Source organism: Kogia breviceps, chromosome 2, assembly GCF_026419965.1.
Source record: "Kogia breviceps isolate mKogBre1 chromosome 2, mKogBre1 haplotype 1, whole genome shotgun sequence".
NCBI classification, from domain to species: Eukaryota; Metazoa; Chordata; class Mammalia; order Artiodactyla; family Physeteridae; genus Kogia; species Kogia breviceps.
The window spans coordinates 85722500-85746207 of NC_081311.1; the positions used below are offsets into that span (position 1 = coordinate 85722500).

The 23708-nt window shown below is 46.1% G+C and overlaps 2 long non-coding RNA genes across 5 annotated transcripts in view; one reads left to right on the forward strand and one right to left on the reverse strand.

Annotated features, from left to right (window-relative positions):
• The first annotated feature begins 708 nt into the window (after positions 1-708).
• Positions 709-23448, forward strand: LOC131750359 (uncharacterized). Of its 2 annotated transcripts, none has more exons than XR_010839056.1 (3): positions 709-976; positions 1797-1970; positions 21471-23448. It is a non-coding gene; the product is annotated as an uncharacterized lncRNA (long non-coding RNA). The 2 variants fall into 2 exon arrangements; XR_010839055.1 differs by lacking the exon at positions 21471-23448 and adding an exon at positions 20119-20399 and having other exon boundaries at positions 724-976.
• LOC136793578 (uncharacterized) overlaps positions 16302-23708 on the reverse strand; it is a 63813-nt gene continuing 56406 nt past the window's right edge. For 2 of the 3 annotated variants that reach the window (XR_010839049.1, XR_010839053.1), the window contains one exon: positions 16302-16863. This is a non-coding gene — a long non-coding RNA (uncharacterized lncRNA). The remainder of the gene's footprint in view (positions 16864-23708) is intronic. The other variant, XR_010839051.1, reaches the window with a different exon arrangement.

The window sequence follows — 23708 nt, forward strand, 5'->3', positions numbered from 1 at the left end:
CATGTGGGATCTTCCTGGACTAGGGCTCAAACCCGTGACATCCGCATCGGCAGGCGGATTTTTTTTTTTTTTTTTTTTTTTTTTTTTTTTGTGGTATGTGGGCCTCTCACTGTTGTGGCCTTTCCCGTTGCGGAGCACAGGCTCCGGACGCGCAGGCTCAGCGGCCATGGCTCACGGGCGCAGCCGCTCCGCGGCATGTGGGATCCTCCCGGACCAGGGCACGAACCCGTATCCCCTGCATCAGCAGGTGGACTCTCAACCACTGCGCCACCAGGGAAGCCCGGCAGGCGGATTTTTATTAACCACCGTGCCACCAGGGAAGCCCCTCCGCTGTGAGATTTTTTTTTTAACAGGCTCTGGTGAAGTTCATCTTGAGATAAGACTCCAAAATTAACACTTAACATCAGTGTTCTTTAAACATCCTGCGTTTTGCACAGTTTAAAAGTTTAAATTTGAAACAATTTCACAGCATCATCCCACGTGGTCCTGCACCTCTGGGGTACTAGTGCGAACGTCTGAGCCGAGGGAGGTTCTAAAGCTCCCCTAGCCCAGAGAGGTGTGTATTTAAGCCTTAACTCTACTCAATACTTTTTAAATAAGGGATTGATGTTATTTCTCATGCTGTAAAGGAGAACTGGAAATAGGGATCACGGAGCTCAAACTTCAAATCGTCAGAACCACTTCCGGTACCTGCGGGCGGAGAACGCGTAACTTCCGGCACGTGCGGGTGGAGGACGCGTGACTTGCGGCAGAGGTCGCGTCACCCCAGGGGCGCGACCCGAAAGCCCTCCTCTCCTGCGCGGGCGGGCGTCCGGCCGAGCCAGGCGGAACCCAGGCCCTCGGTGGCGTTTCCGGCGGGCAGCGTAAGGCTGGGGTCCCTGGAGCGGGCTGCGCACGGGCGCCCCGCACGGGCTGCGTCGCGCCATGAAGTTTCGGGCTAAGCTCGTGGATGAGGCCTGTCTGAACAACTTCACGCGTGAGTGGGGGCCGCGTCGGCCCCGGGCGGTGGGGAGGAGGGCAGAGGGGAGGGCGGGAGGCCCGGAAGGGGCAGTGCAAGCGGCCGGGGCCCCGCGAGGAGGATGGGGCCGCGCTGGGCTGGCGGGCCGCCGGAGGATGGGGCGAGCGCAGGTGCCGGGGGTTGTCCCTGAGGCTTGAGTCCTGTCTCGTGTCTTTTCTTAACCCGGCCGCTGGCGGCACAGACACCTTTATCTGGCGCAGACCGTCCTTCACAGCCCGGCCCCGTTGGTTCCCCCGCCCCCTGCGGCGCCTGGCCCTGCCGCGATCCCTGCAGCACCCGGCGGCCGCGAGTGGACGTGGGAGGGATGAAGGCGGCCAGTCGGCGCCAGTTCACTTCCGAATCTCGGTTTTCTTATTCCAGCGCTGATGGCTGGTGATGCGAACCGCGCAGGGTTGTGGGAGGCATTAAAGGTTTCCCGGTGGGCACCAGCGTAAACGTGATTTTCCCACCGGCCAGCTCGTCGGGCCGAACAGGGAGTTCTGCGAGCTAAGTTAGAGTCTGGGATACTTGGCATGCTTCTTAGTAATTCCTTACTCGAATCCTTCGCTGTGGGAGTCAGTAACATGATAGCCAAGCTTGCCAAAACCTGCACTCTGCGTATCAGCGCGGAGAAGTGGAACTTTGTCCTCTCTGACAAGGTGGCCAGTGGACGGGTGAGCATGTGGTGTGAGCTGGAGCAGGTGAGCGGAGGCTCTGAGAGGGCTGCAAACCGCCCCCACCCCTGCCTGCCACGAATGCCGCCGAAAGAGCACACACGTCCCCCCTTTTCTTCCCTTAGGAGAACTTCAGCGAATTTCAAATGGAAGGTGTCTCCGCAGAAAACAATGCGATTTATTTAGAGCTAACATCGGAAAGTTTATCTCGAGCCTTGAAAACTGCCCAGAATGCCCGAACCTTGAAAATCAAGCTGACTAATAAACATTTTCCCTGCTTCACAGTTTCTATAGAGCTGGTGAGTACGACGGGAGCGTTTCTGAAACTTCCTAGAGGATTCAAAAGTAGTTATAAGCCTAGGCTTTCTAACAGTATGTGGAAAGCTAATTGGTTTTATTAAAATGAAAGATCTGCACATCAGTATTTGTTTTCCATTGGAGTCAGGTCCTCCTCATATTTAAATAGCATTGTGATCCCATAATATTCAACGAGGATACTGAATTTCCTATGAAATAACACTTCTGCATCTTTCTTCTCATCTCTGCATATCCCAGCATCTCCATTTCTTTTATTGGTTTTGTCACCTAGTCTAGAAACCATGGTTTCTCTGTTTTCACTGTTGAAGCATTTGTGTGTCCCTCCCTTCTCCCACACCTCTGCTGCTAACAACTTTAAAATGACCCCTGGTTCTCGAGGAATACCTCTTTCTTCCCTGCCACTACCAGATGGATCCAATGTGCAGCTCTCCTCAGGACACATGCACCCCACAGGCTGTCACTGCTCGCAGAATGAAGTTCGTGTTTCCGACTTACTGTCCAAAGCCCTTCACCTGTGGCCCAACCCATTGTAGAGCCAAATTGCAAACACCTGCCCTCCGAGTGGTTCCCCAGGTGTGTCCCGTTCTTTCCCAACTCCCAGGCTTTGGTGATGTTGGGTCTTCTACTTGGAGTCTCTCCTCTTACTCTTTGAAGCCTTAACTTTCTTTAGCACCAATGCTGCCTTCCCCGTGGCCTTCCCTCATCCTGGCACCTCTCCTCCTTATGTGATTTGTGGACTTTATTTTTCTGGTGAGTGTTGTATTCAGTTTAATGCTCTTTATGGAAGAGGATTCCTCAACTTTTTTTTAAATTGAAGTATAGTTGATTTACAACGTTGTGTTAATTTCTCCATACAGCAAAGTGACTCAGTTCTACGTATGTATGCATTCTTTTTTTAATATTCTTTTCCATTATGGTTTATCTCAGGGTATTGAATATGGTTCTCTGTGCTATACAGTAGGACCTTGTTGTTTATTCATTCTGTATGTAATAGTTTGCATCTGCTAACCCCAAACTCCCAGTCCTTCCCTACCCCACCCACTCTCCCCCTTGGCTACCACAAGCCTGTTCTCTATGTCTGTGAGTCTGTTTCTGTTTTGAAGGTAGGTTCATTTGTGTTCTGTTTTAGATTTCACATATAAGTGATACCATATGGTATTTGTCTTCCTCTTTCTGACTTTAGTCACTTAGTATGATAATCTCTAGGTCCATCCATGTTGCTGCAGTGGCATTATTTCATTCTTTTTTTATGGCTGAGTATTATAACATTGTATGTTTATAGATATCACATGTTCTTTATCCATTCATCTGTCAATGGACATTTAGGTTGTTTCCATGTTCTGGCTATTGTAAATAGTGCTGCTATGAACATATGGGTGCATGCATCTTTTTGGATTATAGTTTTGTCTGGATATATGTCCGGGGGTGGGATTGCTGGGTCATATGGTAATTCTATTGTTAGTATTGTGAGGAACCTCCATACTGTTCTCCATAGTGGCTGCACCAACTTACATTCCCACCAACAGTAGAGGAGGGTTCCCTTTTCTCCCCACCCTCTCCAGCATTTGTTATTTGTAGAATTTTTTTAATGATGGCCATCTGACTGGTGTGAGGTGGTACCTCATTGTAGTATATTTTGAAAATTAATCCCTTGTCAGTCATATCATTTGTATATATTTTATCCTATACAGAATAGGATTGTCTGTATAGAGGGTTGTCTTTTTGTTTTGTTTATGGTTTCCTTTGCTGTGCAAAAGCTTGTAAGTTTGATTAGGTCCCATTTGTTTGTTTTTGTTTCTATTTCTATTGCCTTGGGAGACTGACCTAAGAAAATGTTGCTACGATTTATGTCGGAGAATGTTTTGCGTATGCTCTTTCCTAGGAGTTTTGTGGTGTCATGTCTTAACATTTAAGTCTTTAAGCCATTTTGAGTTTATTTTTGTGTATGCCATGAGGGTGTGTTCTAACTTCATTGATTTACATGCAGCTGTCCAAGTTTCCTAGCACCACTTGCTGAAGGAGCTGTCTTTTTCCCATTGTATCTTCTTGCCTCCTTTGTCACAAAGATTAATTGACTGTAGGTGTGTGGGTTTATTTCTGGGCTCTCTGTTCTGTTCCATTGATCCATATGGCTGTTTTTTTGTGACAGTACCATGCTGTTTTGATTACTGTAGCTTTGTGGTATTGTCTGAAGTCTGGGAGGGTTATGGCTCCTGCTTTGTTCTTCCTCAGGATTGCTTTGGCAATTCTGGGTCTTTTGTGGTTCCATATGAATGTTAGGGTTATTTGTTCTAGTTCTGTGAAAAATGTGATGGGTAATTTGATAGGGATTGCATTAAATCTGTAGATTGCTTTGCTTAGTATGGCCATTTTAACAATATTAATTCTTCCAATCCAAGAGCCTGAGCTATCTTTCCGTTTCTTTGAATCATCTTTAATTACCTTTATTAATGTTTTATAGTTCTCAGCATGTAAGTCTTTCACCTCCTTGGTCAGGTTTATTCCTAAGTATTTTCTTGTATTTTTCTTTGATGCGATTTTAAAAGGTGGTTTGTTTGTTTGTTTTACTTTCCCTTTCTGGTATTTCATTGTTAGTGTAAAGAAATGCAACAGATTTCTGTATGTTAATCTTGTACCCTGCTACCTTGCTGAATTCATTTATCAGTTCTAGTAGTTTTTGTGTCAAGTCTTAAGGATTTTATATGTGTAGCATCATGTCATCTACATATAATGACAGTTTTGCCTTTTCCCTTCCAATTTGGATGGCTTTTATTTCTTGTTTGATTGCTGTGGCTAACACTTCCAGTAATATGTTGAATAGACGTGGTGAGAGTGGGCATCCTTGTATTTATCCAGATTTTAGTGGATAGGCTTTCAGCTTTTCACTGTTATTATATTGGCTATGGGTTTGTCATAAATAGCTTTTGTTACGTTGAGGTATGTTCCCTCTATACCCACTTTGGTAAGAGTTTTTATTATGAGTGGATGTTGAATTTTTTTCAAATGCTTTTTCTGCATCCATTGAGATGATCATGTGGGTTTTGTCTTTTCTTTTGTTCTTTTTAAAATTTAAAAAAAATTTTGGCTGCACTGTGTGGCATGCGGTACTTAGTTCCCTGACCAGGATCAAACCCATGCCCCTGCAGTGGAAGCACGGAATCTTAACCACTGGACCACCAGGGAAGTCCCAGTCTTTTCTTTTGTTCATGTGGTGTATAGCATCAGTTTGCCTATGTTGAACCATCCTTGTTACCTTGGGATGAATCCCACTTGGTCATGGTGTCTGATTGTTTTACGTGTTGTTGGATTTGGTTTGCTAATATTTTGTTGAGAATTTTTGCATCTATATTCATCAGAGATATTGGCCTGTAATTTTCATTTTTGCTGGTATCTTTGGTTTTGGTATTGGGTCTATGGTGGCTTAATAGAATGTCTTTGGGAGTGTTCCCTCCTCTTCAGTCTTCTGGAGGAGTTTGAGAAGGATCTGTAAAAGCTCTTCTTTGTATGTTTGGTAGAATTTGCCTGTGAAGCCATCTGGTCCTTGACTTTTGTTTATAGGGAATTTTTTATCATTATTACAGATTTTATTTCACTTCTAGTGATCAGTCTGTTCAAATTATCAATTTCTTCTTGATTCATCTTTTGGTGGGCTGTATGTTTCCCGAAACTTGTCCATTTCCTCTAGGTTGTCCAATTTGTTCAAATATAATTGTTCATAGCGGTCTCTTATGGTTTTTCCTGCAGGATCAGTTGATAGTTCTCCTTTCTCATCTCTTATTTAGTTTGGTTTCTCTCTCTTTTCTTCTTGGTGATCCTGTCCAGACGTTTGTCAATTTTGTTTACCCTTTCAAAGAACTAGCTCTTGGCTTTATTGATTTTTTTCTATTTTTTTAATCTCTATTTTATTTATTTCCCCTGTGATCTTTATTATTTCCTTCCTTCTGCTGACTTTAGGTGTTGTTCTTTTTTTGATTCTTTTAGGCAGTAGGTTAGGTTGTTTTTGAGATTTTTCTTGTTTGCTAAGGAAGGCCTGTATTGCTATGAACTTCCAAGAACTGCTTTTCCTGCATCCTTAGATTTTGTATGGTTGTGTTTTCATTGTCATTTGTCTCAAGGTATTTTTAAATTTCATTCTTGATTTCCTTCTTGACCCATTGGTTTCGTAGTAGCATGTTGTTTAGTCTCCATGTGATTGTTTTTTTTCTCATTTCTTTTGCTGTGGTTGATTTCTATTTTAATGCCATTGTGGTCAGAAAAGATGCTTGAAATAATGTCTATACTCTTAAATTTGTTGAGGTTTGTTTTGTGCCCTAATATATGGTCAGTCCTAAAGAATGTTCCATGTGCACTTGAAAAGAGTGTGTATTTTGTTTTTTTAATGTAATGTCCCCAAAATAACAATTAAGTCTAACTGTTCTATCATTTAGGATCTCTGTTGTCTTATTGATTTTCTGTCTCAAAGAGCTGTCCACTGATGCAAGTCGGGTGTTAAAGTCTCCTACTATTTTTGTATTCCTGTCAGTTTCTTCCTTTATGTTTGTTAGTATTTGTTTTATGTATTTGGGTGCTCTGATATTAGTTGCATATATGTTGATGAGTATAAAATCCTCCTCTTGCATTGATCCTTTTATCATTATATACTGTCCTTATTTATCCTTCTTTATGGCCTTTGTTTTAAAGTCTATTTTGTCTGATACGAGTAGCGTGACTGCCACTTTCTTGTCAATTCCGTTTCCATGAAATATCTTTTTCCATTCCCTCACTTTCAATCTTTGTGTTTCTTTTGCCCTGAAGTGGGTCTCTAGTGTTATTTTTTCGGCCCCACCGTGCCATGCTGTGTGTGGGATCTTAGTTCCTAACCAGGGATCGAACCTGTGCCCCCTGTAGTAGAAGCACACAGCCTGAAGCACGGAGCCTTAACCACTGGACTGCCAGGGAAGTCCCTGAAGTGGGTCTCTTGTAGGCAGCATATTGCAGGCTCTTCTTTTTTATCCAGTTGGCCACTCTGTCTTTTGATCGGAGCATTTAGTCTATTGACATTTGAGGAAATTATTGATAAATATGTATTTATTGCCATTTTAAACCTTGTTTTCCAATTGATTTTGTGTTTCTTCTTTGTTCCTTTATTTCTCTTCTTGTTTTTCTTTTTGTGGTTTGATTCCTTTTATTTTATGCTTGTGTTCTGTTCTTTTAGGTTTTTGTGAATTTATCATGTTTATTTGTGGTTACCCTGTTTTTCAAGTATGTTAACCCCTTTCTATATCTACTTGCTTTAGACTGATAGTCATTGTAGGCTCAAACACATGTTTTAAAAATCTACATCTTCTAATTCTCCTCCCCTACGTTTTATGATTTTAATGTTCTCTTTTACGTTTTCATGTTTATTCTTTTGTAGTTTGTTGTGGTTATCATTGCTTTCACAAATAGATTTAATTTTTTTTTTTCTTTTTCATTTGTATATTGGCTTAAGTGATTTACTTTCCATTTGTTATTCCGTCTTTCCTATAGCTTGTTGCTGCTTTTCTATTTAGAGAAGACCTTTCCATATTTCTTTTAGGATAGGTTTAGTATCACTGTATTCTTTTAGATTTTGCTTGTCTGGGAAATTTTTTCTCCTCCTATTCTAAATGATCATCTTGCTGGGTAGAGTATTCTAAGCTGCAGATGTTTTTCCCTTTCAAGACTTGGAATATATTTTGCCACTCCCTTCTGGCCTGCAACATTTCCATAGTGAAATCAGCTGATAGCCTTATGGGGGTTCCCTTGTAATTAACTCCTTGTTTTTCTCTTGCTGTCTTTAGAATCCTCTCTTTAACTTTTGCCATTTTAATTGTGTCTTGGTGTACGTCTGTTTGGGTTCATCTTACTTGGGACCCTCTGTGCTTCCTGTACCTGGATATATGTTTCCTTCTTTAGGTTTGGGAAGCTTTCAGCCATAATTACTTCAAACATTTTCGATCCACTTTTCTCTTTCTTCTCCTCCTGGAATCCGTATTATGCATTGATTGGCATGCTTTATATTATCCCATAAATCTCTTACCTTGCTTTCCTTTTTTTTTCTTTTGGCTTTCTGTCTGCTGTTCTGATTGAGTGATTTCCATTATTCTGTCTCCCAGCTCGCTTATTCGTTCTTCTTTGTTATTCATTCTGTCATTCGTTGCCTTTAGCTCAGCTTTCATCTTGGCAAATTAAGTTTGTCATTTTCCTTGGCTCCTTATTGTCTCTAGTTCTTTTTTCCAGTAATCGGCTCTTCCGTCCAAAGCCTTTCCTCATACCTTCACTATGATCATTACCACATTTTTGAACTTTTTCTCTGTTAGACTGAAGAAGTCTGTTTCATTGTTTGTTCCTTTGGGGAATTCTCTCTTGGTCTTTTAACTGGGAGTGGTTCCTCTGCTTCTTCATTTTACTTGCATTTCTCTTTCTCTGCGTTTAGGAGAAACAGTTACCAACTGTGGTCTTAGAAGGCTATTTATATGCGGGAGCATCTCTGTGTAGCTTGTGTAGGTTTAATATTTTTGGTACGAGGGCTGCTTTTAGTATGGATGCCTTTTGCCTCTCCTCAGCACGTGTTGGCCGCTATCCCCTTGATAGGGAGTGTGCAGATGCAGCAGCTTTTGCATGTTCCTGGAGCCGCAGCAGTGAGGGAAGCTGGCGCCCCCTCCTGGAGCTCTCAGCAGTGGCGGCAGCTGGCACCTGCCCACCCAGAGCCCACAACAGCAGCTCGTGTGTCTTCCCAGAGCCTGCAGTGGCTTGCACGTGCTCCTGGAGCCTGCGACGGCAGTGGCAGCTGGCGCCCACTCCCACCACTCTCAGCGGCAGCGGTGGCTCACGCCCACCCCAGAAGCTCACGTAGGTGGTGTTGTGTTGCCTGAGAGTGCGCGTGCACGTGGAAAGAAGCTCCTGTGGCGGCCCCGCCCCTCCCTTCACACGTCCTCCAACAGTGGCACGTTGCCTCTCTGACGGGCCCGGGTACACCCTTGGTCATGGCCACACCACACTCCAGCCCCTTCAGGCAGCCCACCCCAGTCCTCTCCCCAGGTCTGAGCTCCGAAGCCTGTGCTTCAGCACCCAGCCCCCACCCGCCCTGACGGACACGTGTCTCAGGCTGGGTAGTGCAGGGCAGTGGCATCTCCCGTCTGTGCAGGTCTCTCTCCATTCCGCCTTCTGTAAACTGGTTGCTGGATTCTCCTCCAAGGGTCTACAGCTCCCCCTCTGTACAGGCTGATCTCCCTGCCTGTGAGGGGACATCCAGGATGTGGGCACCTTTCCTCTTTCACAGCTCCCTCCCTGGGGTGCAGGCCCCATCCCAATTCCCCTCTCAGTTTTTCTCTTTTTTCTTTCGTCCTACCCAGGTGCGTGGAGGTTTTCTTGCCCTTTCTGAAGCCTGAGGTCTTCTGCCAGGTCTCAGTAGACGTTCTGTGAGAGTCGTTCCATGTGTGGATGTAGCTTTGATGTATTTGTGAGAGGTGGTGAGCTCCACGTCCTACTCCTCCACCGTCTTGATCACTCTCTTCCTCAACCTTCCTTCCTTTTTCTCAGCTCTTTGCAGTCAGGCAGTTCTCAGAGCTAATCTGTATTTCACTTCACAACATAAGTGTGGTATGTTTCTAAAGCTACTTAAGGAAAAGTAAGAGAGTAACATATCATGTTTTCTTTCTTAAAGTGCAGAATATTTTGGTCTGTGGAGTATCAGAGGAGCCCCTGCACATAGACAGGCCGAGTTTTATCCTTCCAGCAGCACACGAGTGTCCTGTGCACACGGAACGGTCTCTCGGTCCCTTCTGCATAGCAAGTCAGCTTGTGCTTCACGACTTTACATGTGCTCTTCTCCCTGCCTGGGAGAACACTGTCCCCCTCGTCTCTATTTCCCCATGACTGGCAGCTCATCCTGTTCGGGTCCTATCTGAAACGTCGCCTCTCGGAGAAGCTTTTCCTGACTTCCCACTCTGAGACCCTCCTCACATGCTCACCTGGTCCCTGTTTTGCTTTCTTCAAATCTGTAGTGATTATATGTAGTGCACTCAGCTTGTATAGTTTGTGTTTCCTTCCTTACCCACCTGTACCTCTGGAACAGAGAGAACCTTATCTTATTCTTTTTTTTTCCACCAACCTTGCCTCTTTATTAGCTTTTTTTTAAACATCTTTATTGGAGTATAACTGTTTTTCAATAGTGTGTTAGTTTCTCCTTTACAACAAAGTGAATCAGTTATACATATACATATGTTCCCATATCTCTTCCCTCTTGCATCACCCTCCCTCCCACCCTCCCTATCCCACCCCTCTAGGTGGTCACAAAGCACAGAGGTGAACTCCCTGTGCTATGCGGCAGCTTCCCACCAGCTATCTGACTTACATTTGGTAGTGTGTATATATCCCTGCCACTCTCTCACTTCGTCACAGCTTACCCTTCCCCCTCCCCATATCCTCAAATCCAGGCTCTAGTAGGTCTGTGTTTTATTCCCATCCTACCACTAATCTCTTCATGACATTTTTTTCCTTAGATTCCATATATATGTGTTAGCATACGGTATTTGTTTTTCTCCTTCTGACTTAGTTCACTCCATGACAGACTCCATGTCTATCCAGCTCATTACAAATAACTTAGTTTCATTTCTTTTTATGGCTGAGTAATATTCCATTGTATATATGTGCCACATCTTCTTTATCCATTCATCTGTTGATGGACACTTAGGTTGCTTCCATGTCCTGGCTATCGTAAATAGAGCTGCACTAAACATTTTGGTACATGACTCTTTGCATTATGGTTTTCTCAGGGTATATGCCTAGTAGTGGGATTGTGGGGTCATATGGTAGTTCTATTTGTAATTTTTTAAGGAACCTCCATACTGTTCTCCATAGTGGCTGTATCAATTTACATTCCCACCAGCAGTGCAAGAGCTTATCTTATTCTTGTTCACCACACTTGCCAGCTACTAACAGGACCCCAAGCTGGATAGGCACACCATAAATATTTGTTGAATTGAGAACATTCCGGTTAGATTTCCTATCAACTTTTTTTGTCTTTCAGTTCTTTTTTTTAAAAGTGTTGACGAGATACAAATAATTTTTAATTTTTCTGTTGGCAATTATCCGTGTCAAGCAGTAGTCGTGTTGTGACACGTGACATCCCTGTAAAGGTTATTCTTAGAAAACTGTGGAAGGACTTACAAGAACCTACGGTCCCAGACGCTGACGTGAATGATGCCCGGCGTCCTGTCACTCACCACGTATTAAATGGTGTGATTTGAATTCTCTGACTTTAAAGTCTTGCCGTAGGTTTTATTTGAACGTTGTATAGTGCCTGAAAAGAGGTAGTCATTTTTAAAGGACACTCCAGGAAAAAAAAAATTGCAATATTTGTCTGTATATGGAGGTGAGTGAGGTTTGAGGTGATTGTGGAGGTGACGGAGGGTGGAGGTGAATATGGAGGTGAGTGAGGGTGGTGGTGAGGATGGAGGTGAGTATGGAAGTGAGAGGGTGGAGATGAGGGAGGGTGGATGTGAGGGAGGTTGGAGTTGAATATGGAGGTGAGTGAGGGTGGAAGTGAGGATGGATGTGAGTATGGAGTTGAGAGGATGGAGCTGAGGGTGGAGGTGAAGAAGGGTGGAGGTGAGGGTGGAGGTGAGGGAAGGTGAAGTTGAGGGTGGAATTGAGGGAGAGTGGAGGTGATGGAGGGTACAGGTGAGTATGGAGGTGAGTGAGAGTCGAGGTGTGGGTGGAGGTGAGGAAAGGTGGAGGTGAGTGTGGAGGTGAGTGAGGGTGGAGGTGATCGTGGAGGTGAGGGAGGGTGGAGGTGAGTATGGAGTTGAGTGAGGGTGAAGGTGAGAATGGAGGTGTGTGATGGTGGAAATGAGTGTGGAGGTTCTGGAGGGTGGTGAGTGAGGATGGAGGTGTGAGTGTGGAGGTGAGTATCGAGGTGAGTGAGGGTGGAGGTGAGGGATGGTGAAGGTGAGGTTGGGTAGAGGTGAGTATGGAGTAGAGTGAGGCTGGTGAGGGAAGGTGGCGGTGACGTTGGAGGTGAGTGAGGGTAGAAGTGAGGGTGAAGGTGTCGGAGGTTGGAGGTGAGTATGGAAGTGTGACGGTGGAGCTGAGTGTGGAGGTAAGGGAGGTTGGATGTGAGTATGGAGGTGAGTGAAGTTGGAGGTGAGGGTGTAGGTGAGTGAGGGTGTAGGTGATGGTGGAGGTGAGTATGGAGGTAAGTGAGGCTGTAGGTGATTGTGGAAGTGAGGTACGATGTAGGTGATTATGGAGGTGTGAGGCTTCAGGTGATCGTGGAGGTGAGGGAGGGTGGAGGTGAGTACCGAAGTGAGTGAGTGTGGATGTGAGTGTGGATGTGAGGGATGGTGATGGTGAGGGTGGGTTTGAGGTTGGGTGTAGGTGAGTATGGAATTTAATGGTTTTGGTGAGGGAGGGTGGAGGTGAGGGTGGAGGTGAGTGACGGTGGAGGTTAATATGGAAGTGAGTGAGGGTAGAGGTGAGGTTGGAGGTGACGTAGTGTGGAGGGGAGTATGGAAGTGTGAGGGTGGAGGTGAGTGTGGGTGTGAGTGAGATTGGAGGTGTGAGGGAGGAGGGGATGGAGGGTGGAGATGAATATGGAGGTGAGTGAGGTTTGAGGTGATTGTGGAGGTGAGGGAGTGTGGAGCTGATTGTGGAGGTGAGGGAGGGTGGGGATGAGTATGGAGGTGAGTGAGGGTGAAGGTCAAGATGGAGGTGAGTACAGAGGTGAGTGAGGATGGAGGGGATGGAGGGTGCAGGTGAATATGGAGGTGAGTCATGGTGGAGGTGAGTGTGGAGTTGAGGGAGTTGGGAGGTGAGACTAGGTTTATATGGAGGTGTGACGCTGGAGGTGTCGGTAGAACTGAGACAGGTTGCAGGTGCGTATGGTGGTGTGTGAGGTTGTAGAATACTATGGAGATGAGTCAGGGAGGAGGTGAGTGTGGAGGTGAGCAAGGGTGTAGGTGAGGGTGGAGGTTAGGGAGTGTGAAGGTGAGGGTGTAGGTGAGGGAGGAGGGTGGAGGTGACTATGGAGGTGGGGAGGCTGCAGGTGAGTGTGGAGGTGAGGGAGGGTCCAGGTGATTATGGAGGTGAGTGAGAGTCGAGTTGTGGGTGGAGATGAGGGAGCATGGAGGTGAGTATGGAGGTGTGAGGGTGTACGTTACGGTGGATGTGAGTGAGGTTGGAGGTAAGTATGGATATGAGTGAGGGTGGCCGTTAGTGTGGAGGTGTGAGGGTGGTGGTGAGTGTGGTGGTGTGTGAGGTAAAGGTGAATGTCGAGATTTGAGGGTGGAGATGAATATCGAGGTGAGTGTGGTTGGTGATGTGTGTGGAGGTGAGGATCGAGAGGTGAGTATGGAGGTGAGTGAGGATGGAGCTGAGGGTGGAGGTGAGGGAGGTTGGAGGTGAGTATGGAGGTGAGTGAAGGTGGAGGTGAGTGAAGTTTGAGGTGAGGGTGGAGGTGAGTGAGGGTGGAGGTGAGTTTGGAACTGCGAGGGTGGAGCTGAGTGTGGAGGTGAGGGAGGTTGGAGGTGAGGGTGGAGGTGAGTGTGGGTGTAGGTGATTATTGAGGTGTGAGGCTCCAGGTGATCGTGGAGGTGAGTGAGCGTGAAGGTGAGTGTGGATGTGAGGGATGGTGATGGTGAGGGTGGGGTTGAGGTTGTGTGTAGGTGAGTATGAAGTTTAATGGGGCTGGTGAGGGAGGGTGGAGGTGAGTGACAGTGGAGGTTAATATGGAAGTGAGTGAGGGTAGAGGTGAGGTTGGAGGTGACGTAGTGTGGAGGGGAGTACTGAAGTGTGAGGGTGGAGGTGAGTGTGGGTGTGAGTGAGATTGGAGGTGAGGATTGAGGTGCGGTAGGGTGGAGGTGAGTGTGGAGAACAGGTAGGGTGGAGGTGAGTGTGGAGGGGATGGAGGGTGGAAGTGAATATGGACGTGAATGAGGCTGGAGGTGAGTATGGAGGTGAGTGAGGTTGGAGGTCAGGATGGAAGTGAGTACAAAGGTGAGTGAGGGTGGAGGTGAGGGTGGTGGGGATGGAGGGTGCAGGTGAATATGGAGGTGAGTGATGGTGGAGGTGAGTGTGGATTTGAGGGAGGTGGGAGGTGAGATTGTAGGTTTATATGGAGGTGTGACGCTGGAGGTGTCGGTAGAACTGAGACAGGTTGGAGGTGAGTATGGTGGTGCGTGAGGTTGTAGGATACTATGGAGGTGAGTCAGGGAGGAGGTGAGGGTGTATGTGAGGGAGGGTGGAGGTGACTATTGAGGTGGGGAGGGTGCAGGTGATTATGGAGGTGAGTGAGAGTCGAGTTGTGGGTGCAATTGAGGGAGGATGGAGATGAGAGTGGAGGTGATGGAGTGTGGAGGTGAGTTTGAAGGTGTGAGGGTGTACGTTATGGTGGATGTGAGTGAGGGTGGAGGTAAGTATGGATATGAGTGAGGGTGGCCGTGAGTGTGGAGGGGTGAGACTGGTGGTGTGTGAGGTGAAGGTGAATGTCGAGGTTTGAGGGTGGAGGTGAATATCGAGGTGAGTGTGGTTGGTGATGTGTATGGAGGTGAGTGAGTGTGGAGGTGAGGATCGAGGTGAATATGGAGGTGAGGGAGGTTGGAGCTGAGGGTGGAGGTGAGGGAGGTTGGAGGTGAGTATGTGAGTGAAAGTGGAGGTGAGGGTGGAAGTGAGTGAGGGTGGAGGTAAGTATGGAGGTGAATGAGGGTACAGTTGAGGGTCCAGGTGAGGGTGGGTGGGTGTGAGTATGGAAGTGTGAGGGTCGGGGTGAGTGGAGGTGAGGGTGGGTGGGTGTGAGTATGGATTTGAGTGAGGGTCAAGGTGAGAATGGAGGTGTGTGGTGGTGGAAATGAGTGTGGAGTTTCTGGAGGGTGGAGATGAGTGAGGGTGGGGGTGAGTGTGGAGGAGTCAGAGGGTGGAGGTGAGTATGGAAGTGTGAGGGTGGAGGTGAGTATCAAGGTGAGTGAGGTTGGAGGTGATCGTGGAGGTGAGGGAGGGTGGACGTTCGTATGGAGGTGAGTGAGCATGGAAGTGAGGATGGAGGTGAGGGATGGTGCAAATGAGTATGGAGGTTTGGGCTCTTTGAAGAAAAGGCTGATGCTAGGACTGAGACGGTAAATATAAGAAACAGGATAATCTTAAAATATCAGAAAGTAAAGAGGTACCAAAAATTTTTTAAACCCACAAAAGAAAAATTATATAAAATGAAAACAGGAGGAAATGGAAAAAGCTCTCAACAGCCAAAGCAAGAATTACCTAAGCAGTCTAAAAATGTAGTGCTGGATTATAACCAAGAGTTTACAATAATTATTCACGTGTCCAAACTGGTAAAAATAAATCACATCGTTTTTGATAAATGGTGTTAAACAGAAATCTCCTATGCAGAAAGCTTCTCAACAATGTATATAGCCACTCAGCCGTCCATCAAGGATGTGAAGCTAACCCCTCTCTCCTCAAGGGTGCGTTCTGCATTATGACTTCCTCCTAAATAAGACACACAGGATGGACATGGGGAAAAAATTAACCTCACTGTGGGAAAACTTGACAAACACTACTTCAGCTGGGTGACCAAAGTTAAGAATATAAGTGAGAAGCTTCCTTAAGAGCCTGTCCTCTTGATATACAGTGAAGAGGAGTCACTTCACCTCTGTGATCTGCTTTTTCAAAGCCAAGTCTAACCACGACAAAACCACCAAGCAAATCCCAGTGCAGGGCAGTCTACAAAATACCTGTCCAGTCCTCCTCCACACTGTCAAGGTCATGGAAACCAGGAGAGTCTGAGCAACTGTCAGAGCCCAGAAGAGACTAAACAGACATGATGACCCCATGTCCTATGAGACCCTGGAACAAGGAAAGGTATAACAAACGGAACATGAATAGGAACTTCAGTTAATAGTAAAGTATCAATGTTGTTCATTATTTGTCATGATTCTGTAGAAAATGAGACAGGAAAAATTAAACGTCAAATAAGAAAAACCTACTGTAACAAACTGGAAATCTACAGGAAAAGGGGTATTTCTTTGTAAAAAAACCACATTACCAAAATGAACCCTAAATTAAGGAAAATACAAAAAGACCAATTAGTCACTGAGGAACCTCTCCCCCATACTGGTTATCCTATCACTTTTCCAGGGTTTCCCTCTCCCGGGACAGGGAAGGAGCAGGGACAGAGCTGTCTGGCAGCTCCCCTAGTATATGACCCCACCCAGGGTCTTCACCTCCCCCAGCCATGCCTACCCAATGAGGAAGAATCGGGGATTATTGATTCAGATGTATCAACCAGGACTTTTTCTCTTCCCAGCGACTGGACACACTTATGGAAGTAAAATAAATTAGTATTTATTGTAAGGGTAGAAATACATTAATACTTGCAAGTGGCAAGTTGAACGATGGGACTGGATCTGGCAGGTCCCGTGGTTCACACTGTCTCAGTGTGACCTTGCTTCTCTCCACACCTTTGTCCTGCTCAGTGTCTTTGGGGGACCCCATTCACAGGCACAGGCTCTCTCACAGCCCTTGGGCCAACAGCTGTTCTAGGCTGACAACCACTCACCATCCATTTTCCAAGAAAGAGTTTCTCCTTTTCCTGGATTCCAAGAAAGTCATGGTTTTAAATGCCTTTGATCTGGCGTGGGTGGCATTCTCATCCTTGACCCATCATCAGAAGATGGAAAATGAGACTGGCTAGATTTGGGTTGTAAACCCATCTTCGAGCTGGGTGCAACATGGGTTCATCCTTCTGGAACTGTCTGGACTGGAAGCAGGTGAGATGTAATTCCCAAAGGAAAACTGAGGCACTTGGGCCTGAGAACAGATGCTGGCTTGGAGAAAGCAGCAGATTTTAAGTCAATGACAGCTCACTGCACAGCACAGAATCTGACACAAAAGGAAGAAAGGGGTTCACTTAGGGTCAGGGCTGCAGCTACTCATCCAGTGCTCTTCCTGTCCTCCCAAGACAGCAAGAAGTTCTTTCACTTGCTGAAAAATCAGGATCATTGGTGGTGGTAAACTCAAGAGTCTCTTTCCTTGGGCATCAGATCCTCACATCTCAGAGGCTGGCCCAGAACAGCCCATGTGCCCTCAGAAGACACACAGACTTCATCCCTGCCCCTGAGAGGTGGGAGCCCTTGAGCTATGCCATCTCCCTGACCATATTAACTACCCATCCCTGAAAAACAATACTGTTCCTTTTCCAGTTTCTTCTCTCTCCTTTACTAAGAGGAAGAAACCAAATGCTAGGGTGGTAAGGAAACTCACGTGCAATGAAGTAAGGGGAGGCTCAAGAATTCTTCCCTGCCAGGGAACCCATAATTGGCAGGCTTTCCAGAGGCCACATGGATGTATATGGCTCTCCAAGACAATGCAGTCTCACTGTAAACCTCCCATTTGGAGGTCCAGTTGCTCCCATATCTTTGATTCCTAATGAATATGCATGTCAAAAGTTTCTAACGACTGAAAGGGCAAAGGACTGCAGGGCCATGGCCTGCTGTATGGGTGTTGTGTCAGGGACACACTCTAATGTTTAGAGGATTATTACTTCTCTTGGCAGCCTATGACGCTGTGAGGGGGAGGCCTTTTTCTCAAGCACATGCACCTTGGTAGTTGAAACTTCTCATAGGAAGGTCTACACTGCCCAGGTAGCTCTTGAATTGCCCGGCATCATGGTCAGCTCCGTAACTGTCCATGAGAGCCTGACAATGCCCAGGCTGGACTGAACTAGAGGACCACAGATGCCCGCTTGGCGAGTCAGAGGTCAAGGGCTGTCCTGCCTGAGACTTGATCATCTCTCATGCCCACTCAGATGGGACAAAGGATGCCTCCAGTTCCAGGAGGGCCCCCACTAGCCCTTAAGAAGGCAGCATCCGGGGGCTGGCAAGTCACTGCACCCAGTCCTGTATAAATCCACACATATCCACTGAGTACCCTCCTGTCTGGGCTGCGCTGGACCCTGGGGCTGCCCAGGCAGAGTAGGGCCAGCATCACCCTCCCCAGGTAGGAGGGCTGAAGGAAACCATGCATGACTTCTGACATGCTCCTCAATCCTTGACAGAGGTCGAGGTGGATAAGAAACAGTCCGAGACAAGAACAGACATTTCATTCTTCTCTCAGAGCCCAGGACTAGTGGGAGGGAGGCCAGAAAAACAGTTATTGACCTCAGCTCCCTGACTCCTGTCTGACCCTGGGCAAGTCCTATCCATTCTGGAGGCTTCAGAGAGGAGGAGTGGGGCAGGCAATGAGGGCCAATTGTGCTTAAACCTAACTCTAACCTTTACCCTAAGAATCCTAACCTCTAACCGTAACCCCCTAACAACCCTATCCCCAGACCCTTAGACCCTTGCCCCTGACCCCTAAACTCTAATCCCTAACCCTTTAACCACAACCTTCTACCATGACTCTCCAACAATGACCCATAACCCTAAATCGTGACCCCTGAACCCTCACACTGACTCAACCCCAGGCCTAAAGCCTGGCGTAATGGGTACCGAGGGATGACTGTATGAACTCTCACAGAAACCAAGGAATTCAATCTTCCTGACCATGAATTTAGCAATGTTTTTTTTAGATTTGACAGTAAAGCATAAGAAATGAAAGAAAAAATAGATAAATTGGATTTCCTCAAACTTACAAACCTTTGTGCATCAAAAGAGGCTATCCAGGGGCTTCCCCGGTGGCGCAGTGGTTGAGAATCCGCCTGCCGATGCAGGAGACACGGGTTCGTGCCCTGGTCCGGGAAGATCCCACATGCCGTGGAGCAACTAAGCCAGTGAGCCATGGCCACTAGGCCTGTGCGTCCGGAGCCTGTGCTCCGCAACGGGAGAGGCCACAACAGTGAGAGGCCCGCATACCGCAAAAAAAAAAAAAAAAGAGGCTATCCAGAAAGTAAAAAGACAGCCCACAGAATGGAAGACAATATTGACACATTATATATCTGATAAGACTCTCTACCTAGAATATACCCAGGACTTTTACAACTCAACAACAAAAAGACAATAACTTTTTTGAAACAGACAAATGGCTTGCACGGACTGCTCTCCAGGCAAGACATACAAATGGTCAACAAGGACACGAAAAGCTGTCAAACATCAGTAGTCATGATGAAAACGCAAATTAAAACCCCAGTGTGGTGCCCCTTCACACACACTAGAATAAAAATAAATTTTAATATTAATTTTTAAATATGTAAATAAAAACAACAAATGCTGGCAACAATGTAGAGAAATTGGAACCCTTAAAAGTTACTTGTGGAGATGTACAATGGTGCAGTTTATGTGTTCAAAACTTTAGCATTTACTCAAAAATATAAAATATAATTACCATGTGGTTCAACAACTCCACTCCTAGATATATACCCCAAAAATGGAAAACAGGCGTTCAAACAAAAACTTGTACACCAATTATTCATAGCAGCACTGTTCACAATAGCCCAAGGTAGAAAAGATTTCAATGTCCATCAGCAGGTAAATGGATAAGCAAAATAAGGTAGATCCATAAGCTGCATTATTCTGTCATATAAAGGAATAAAGTAAAATTATACAGCCGCTGTGGAAAACTGTATGGTGACTCCTCAGAAACATGGTAAACATATGACCCCTTGACTCCGCTCCAGGGTGTACACCCAAAATATGAGAAAGCGAGGACTGGAACAGACATTTGTACCCCGTATTCATAGCAACATTATTCACAACAGCCAAAAGGTGGAAGCAGCACAACACATCCTTCAGCAGATGAATGGACAAGTACAGTGTAGTATATACACAATGGAATATGATTCAACCTTTAAATCTAAGGTAATTCTCACACATGCTACAATATGGATGAACCTTGAAGTCGTTATGCCAAGTGAAACCATCCAGACACAGAAAGGACACACGTTCTATGATTCCACTAGTATGAGGTATCCAGATAAGTCAAATTCAAAGACAAAGTAGAATAAGGTTGCCAGGGGTTGAGGTGAGTTAGGGTTTAATGGCTCCGGTTTCACATGGGGAAAATAAAGCTCTGGAGATGGAGGGTGAGGATATTTTTACAGCAATGTGAATGTAGTTAATGCCACAGAACTGTATACTTAAAAATGGTTTCAATGGGGCTTCCCTCGCGGCACAGTGGTTAATAATCCGCCTGCCAATGCAGGGGACACGGGTTCAAGCGCTGGTCCTGGAACATCCTGCATGCCGCAGAGCAACTAAGCCCGCGAGCCACAGCTACTGAGCCCTTGTGCCACAACTACTGAAACCCATGTGCCTAGAGCCTGTGCTCCACAACAAGAGAAGCCACTGCAATGAGAAGCCTGCACACGGCAACAAAGAGTAGCCCCTGCTCGCCGCAACTAGAAAAAGCCTGCGTGCAGCAACAAAGACCCGACACAGCCAAAAAATAAAATAAAATAATTTTTAAAAAGCTTTTAAAAATGGTTTAAATGGTAAACAAGTATTTTGTGAAAGTGGAAAAGTTTATACTGCTATTTTAAGTTTTTTATACACTTGAAATTTACTAGAAAATAAAGTACTTATCAAAACCACCATGTCATACCATGCCAGAAACACAGACATCAAACTCTGTTATAGAGGCCAAGCTCTACCCAGATCCAGTTCACCCGCAGTGGTGATGCTAATCACCCTTGTAGGAGTCCACATACTACAAGAGGCACCATGGGAAGGTTACATTGGGAGCCACTATGTCTTGGGTGCTGTGGAAGACCTGGATGTAGCTGAAACCGTGGGATTGCTGAATTCTAGTTTTCCACATTCAACCGCCAAAAAAATTGTTACAACTAAAAAATGAATTCAGTAAAGCTGCAGGATACAAAAAAAGAAAAATCAACACACAAAAATCATTTGCGATTCTATACGCTGATAATGAACCATCAGAAGAAGAATTTTTTAAAAATCTCACTTACAATTGCATCCAAAAAGATAACGAGGAGTAAATTTAACCAAGGATGTGAAGGACCTACACACTGAAAACTGGAAGACACTGATAAAGGAAACTGAACAGACAAAAATAAATGGAAAGATACCCCATGCTCATGAGTAAAAAGAATACTGTGAAGATATGCATTCTAAGGTGGGACTTCCCTGGACGCCCAGGGGTTGGGACTCTGAACTCCCACTGCAGGGGACGTGGGTTCCATCCCTGGTTGGGGAACTAAGATCCCGCATCCTTCATGCCACATGGTGTGGCCCCCAATTTTTTTTTTTTTTTTTTTGCGGTACGCAGGCCTCTCACTGTTGTGGTGTCTCCCGTTGCGGAGCACAGGCTCCGGACGCGGAGGCTCAGCGGCCATGGCTCACGGGCCCGCGGCATGTGGGATCTTCCCGGACCGGGGTACGAACCCACATGACCTGCATCGGCAGGCGGACTCTCAACCACTGCGCCACCAGGGAAGCCCCCAATTTTTTTTAATTAAAAAATATGCATCCTAGCCAAATTAATGTACACATTTAATGCAATCCCTACCAAAAGTCCAATGACATTTTCCATAGAAACAGAACAAACAATCTTAAGTTGTGTGTGGAACCACGAAGGACCCAGAAGAGTCAAAGCGACCCTGAGGCAGGAGAACGAGCTGGAGGCATCTCGCTCCCAGACTTCACACTTCATTACGAAGCTACAGTCCCAACGAAGTGTGGGATTGGCACAAAAACAGGCACACGGACCAGAGGAACAGAGCCGAGAGCCCAGGAATCAACCTACAGGTATGCGATCAGTTAATTCACAAGAAAGGAGCCAAGAACATACGCCAGGGAAAGGACAGTCCACTCAATAAACGGTGCTGGGAAAACCAGACACCACACGCCAAAGAACAACACTGAACTCTGTCTACACCCCACACAAAAGGGGCCAAACACCCAGTTTTCCACATCAAGCCCTTCCTCTCCCGGGTCCTCTGAAGACAGACACCCGCAGCGGTCAGCCACGCACAGGAACCTTCCCCACACTTTTCCTCACCTTCTCCCTCAGCGGCATCACCTCCCGGCAGGTCCTGAGGAGACCAGGTTCCTCTCAGCATGAACTGGACCCTCCAGGGTCCCAGAGCTGAAGCCCCAGTGGGTCCTGAGGAGACCTGGCTTCCGTTAGTGTGGACTTGACCCTGGGTTGTACCGAAGCCCGGCCATCAGTGTGGACTCAGCCCCGCGTGTTCCAGAAGCCAAAGCCCCAGCAGGTCCCGAGGAGACAGGGCTCCTCCCAGCATGAACATGAACAGCATGATCTGAACAGACATCCAGCGAAAAAAGATACAGATAGTAAAAGTCATACAGAAACAAGCTCAACAACATATACCATTAGGGAACTACAAATTAAAATCATGAGACACCATAGCACACCAATTGGGACTGCTAAGCTCCAAAAATATGACAATACCAATTGCTAGAGGGTGAGGAACAAAAGGAACTCTCCCTCATAGCTGGGGGGATGCCTGTGCAGCCACTTTGTAAGACAATTTGGCAGTTTTTTCCAAAGCTAAACAAGTCTCACGTTGGGATCCAACAATCATACTTCCAGTATTTAGGCAACTGCTTTGAAAATCTATGTCCAAATGCAAACAAGGATGCAATTATGCACAGCAGCACTTCCATAATGGCTAAAAACTTGAAATCAGGGTATCCTTCAAAAGATGAATGCATAAGCAAATTGGGGTACATCCATGTCAAGGCGAGTAGAATATGCCACCTCAAAATATGTCTCTCTGGCATAAGGGTTATTGGTCTGCTTTAAAAAAATAGGGCTTCCATGGTGGCTCAGTGGGTAAGAGTCCACCTGCCGATTCAGGGGACACAGGTTCGAGCCCCGGTCCGGGAAGATCCCACATGCCGCAGAGCAACTAAGCCTGTGCGCCACAACTACAGAGCCTGTGCTCTAGAGCCCGCGAGCCACAACTACTGCGTCCGTGTGCCACAACTACTGAGCCCGTGTGCCACAACTACTGAAGCCTGCACGCCTAGAGCCTGTGCTCCGCGACAAGAAAAGCCACCACAATGAGAAGCCTGCGCACCGCAATGAAGAGTAGATCCTGCTCGCCACACTCAGAGAAAAGCCTGCATGTGGCAATGAAGACCCAATGAAGCCAAAAATAAAATAATAAATTTATTTTTTAAAAAATCTCAGAAAACTGAGATTGCCGTTTTATGAAGGACATTTACAATAGATAAATCTCCATTTATAAGGGTATGTCCCTCTTTGCACCAAAAATAGAAGGATAATTAAATCTTAAGTAACTCTTTTCAATGGGGAAGTCCTGACTTAAATGTGCAAACAGCCATAACCTTGTTTACTGTGCTTTGCATGATAACCTTCCATAACTGGCCTTCCCCCCTTCCCCAGCATCTTTTCTGTTTTTAGCTGAAGACGGTATTGAAGGGGATGGTTTTGGTCATTTCAGGGAGTGATTCCGTTTTCCGTGGTATCCCCCTGTATTCAGAAGGTATACATGTTATTAAACTTCTGCTTTTCTCCTGGTAATCTGTCTTTTATTACAGGGACGGGTGGGGCTCAACCAAGAACCTAGAAAAGTAGAGAGAAAATTGTTTTTCCTCCCATACACATGCAGTGGAATACTACTCAGCAGAAAGGAATGCACATCAACCTATGGAAAGACATGGATAAACCTTCAGTGTGTACTGCTAAGTGAAAGAATCCAGTCTGAGCAGGCTGCACACAGTATGACCCCATTGATGACATTCTGGGAAAGGCAAAGCTACATAGATGATAAGCAGATCATG